At 35.9% G+C, this 3,246-nt stretch overlaps 1 non-coding gene across 1 annotated transcript; it reads left to right on the forward strand.

Annotated features, from left to right (window-relative positions):
- The first annotated feature begins 327 nt into the window (after window positions 1-327).
- Window positions 328-434, forward strand: LOC131175115 (small nucleolar RNA R71). Its single transcript, XR_009145276.1, has one exon. It is a non-coding gene; the product is annotated as a small nucleolar RNA R71 (small nucleolar RNA).
- The last annotated feature ends 2,812 nt before the right edge of the window (window positions 435-3,246 follow it).

Consider the following 3,246-nt stretch of genomic DNA (forward strand, 5'->3'; position numbering starts at 1 on the left):
GGACACATATCAGTAGCATGACTCGAACCCGAACAAATTGCACATACTTTAACAGTTTGCATTTTCCCTATAGCCAATTTCCTCACCAAAGAAGTTAAATTAGAAATCTGTTTCTCAAGGTTAGATGTACTTACCTCATTAACCTTTTTAGGTGCGTGATCTATTCTCATTCCAAACTACTGAGAATTTACTACCATGTTAGCAATTAGCCTCCTTGCTTCATCTGGTGTGTTGTCAACCAAAGCTCATCCACTAGCAGCATCTATCATACTGTGGTCCATTGGTAGAAGTCCCTCATAGAAATATTGAATCAATAGATATTCACTTATTTGATGATGGGGATAACTTGCACATAGTTTCTTAAATCTCTCCCAATACTCATAGAAGCTCTCTCCATTGTACTGTCGGATGCCACAAATTTCTTTTCTAATGTTGGCAGCATGGGAAGCAGGAAAATACTTCTCCAAAAATATCTGCTTCATCCCATTCCATGAGTTGATAGATCCAGAAGGAAGGTAATACAACTAATCCTTAGCTGCGCCCTCCAGTGAGAAAGGGAAAGCCCAAAGCTTGATCTGATCCTCTGAAACTCCTTGAGGTTTCATGCTGGAACACACAACATGAAATTCCTTTAGATGTTTATGTGGATCCTCACCTGCAAGACCATGAAACTTAGGCAACAAATGGATTAGTCCAAATTTCAATTCAAAAGCAACATTTAAAGCAGGGTATTGGATACACGAAGGCTGTTGGTTTAGATCAGGAGTAGCCAACTCTTTCAAAGTCCTAGCAGCAGCCATGGTCTCATTTTTGGAACTTGAATCTGAATCCAAATCCAAGCTTAGCTCCTTTGGAGATTGGACTCCTTCAAATGTACATAGAATCCGCCTAGCTTGCTTAGCCAATTTTCTCAATCGTTTAGCTATTTTTTCTACTTCTGGAACAAAGATTAACTCACCAAATTGAGAAATTCTTGTCATAAACAAAAAAAATCAAAGTAAAAACAAAAAAATGCCTTAAAACCCTAGAAAATAATGGAATTTGGCCTCAAGAGGGCGGGGACAAGGAATCCTATGAATTGATTGGTCTTGATCAGAGTATCGTTTCCTTCAAAACAGGTATGGGCCGCCCTCCAAATTCAACCAAAATCCTTAATGAACAGTAACAATGAATAGTAACACCGTAATTCTTTTTTTTTTTTCAAAAACCTGAAAACAGCAACACTTCACAAACAGAGTTAATAACAAAATATCCTAACAACAAAAACACGAATTCCAATAAATTTCAGTCCCCGGCAACGGCACCAAAATTCTCGATGGGTGTCGAATCCACTAGAAATAAAATTAACTGAAATTACCAATAATGAAATATTTTCTGTAGCAAGTGGTAAATCCAGGTCGAACCCTAGAGACTGAATTGTTAAATTTCATGCACTTGTGTGTAATGGAAAATGAAAGAAACAAAGATTGGGGGGGGGGGGGGGGGGTTTGTAACACAAAATCAGAAGAAATCAGAAATTCAAGAACTAAATATAAAACTCTCAATTTAAGCAAACTTCAGTCCAAGGTAATTCACATTCCAATGCATTGATTTTATCATAGACAAAAGAAATACAATTATCTCTTATTGAATACTTAACGTAGATTTACCAAACAGCGAGGTAGACCCCTGACTTCCCTATACTCATCAATTCGAGCCCAGCACTCTTATTGACTCTAATTATTAATTGAGTTGGTATTAAGCAATCTTCATCAAATTAAGAAAAGGAAGTAGTTAAGCTGAATAACAATTTATGAAGCATAAATCATTTAATCTGTAACATCCTCACTTTAGCTAGTACGTACGTTCTACTGTTTCAGTGACAAATATCGGTCCGGGTAGCTAGAATATTTGAAAATTATAATTAGACTAGAGTGAGGAGTTATAAATAAACCAAATAATGATCAGAAAAATTAAGGAAAATTTTTTGAAATGAAATGCACTAAGGTTAAATGAGCTGTAGCCCCAGTGATGGGTGACCCTAACGGGAAGTGACGGCAAGGGCCGTTAATAACCCTAAACCCAGGGAAAACTCCATGAAATAATTTTTGGGACCTCAGGGAAGGATTATTGGGGTCTCAATGACAATAAATTGCTAAGAAAACACAAGGAAAATTTAATCAATCGATATACACAATTTCAGCTCGTTAAGCCAAACGGAGGGCATTTTGATCATTTCGTCTTCAGAGATGATTTTTTACCAACTTGTCCAATTAAGTATATAAATTATATGATATTAAATATGAATAAAAATTTCTAACAATGAAATTAAAAGTGAGTAGTAAAGAAAAAAGAAAAGAAATAAAGATAAATTGAATTATGAGGTAAGCATGAGGTCATTTAAAATTTTTGGCCAATCAATTGCAATAAAAAATCATTCAACATAAATTAAAAAGAGAGGAACGAAGTCAAAAATCTAGAAACCATCAGCCACTTTCCTCCCTTCCAAGCCACACCATAGTCTCTATTCCTCTCCTCCATTACCAATTTTTCCAAAGCTTGGTTTCTTGGGTTTTCTTCAACCAAACCTTAAGTTGTCAACATAAAACCTTGATATTTCATCTTGGTGAAGGTTTTGGGAGTAAAAAGAAGTGAGAAAGAAGAGCTTTTACAAGCTTGAAATTGACTCCATTGAAGGTTAGTGACCAAACTTGTTCTTTTTCTTTCAATTCGTGTTGAGGGAGTGGAATTAAGTGGATATTTACAAGAAAGTTGAATAGAAATTATGTGTATACCTCCCCCAAATTTTTGGCACCCTTGGACTTGGTAGGGTTTTAAAGATTTCTTAGAACTAAAATGGTATTATGGCTGCCCTTAACATTAATCTCTTTAGTAGGATAATGAAGTGTAAGTAAATGCAAAAATTTAAAATGGTAGAGTTAGGGTTTGGACACAAACATAGGACTTTATTCATGTATTGATAAAAGAAAGTTTTAATGGTCAATTAGAGACCATTTGGCTATGTGTGACTAAGAAATAAAGTGATTTGTTCCATGGGAATTGAAGTTAAGTATGCTGCCCTTGGTGACCTGCAGGACTGGGTGTGAGTCCAGCAGGTTTGGGCAGCTATAACTAGAGTTGTGTAGGTTCAACTGGTGCAAGGCCAACCGAAAATGAAACTAGACATATAATAGCACAACTTTAGTGAAGAAACCCTACATAGAAAACCAAATCAAGTTGACCTAAAAACTATCCTAATCCGGGTGA

The sequence above is a fragment of the Hevea brasiliensis genome, chromosome 16 (assembly GCF_030052815.1).
Source record: "Hevea brasiliensis isolate MT/VB/25A 57/8 chromosome 16, ASM3005281v1, whole genome shotgun sequence".
Classification (NCBI taxonomy): domain Eukaryota; kingdom Viridiplantae; phylum Streptophyta; class Magnoliopsida; order Malpighiales; family Euphorbiaceae; genus Hevea; species Hevea brasiliensis.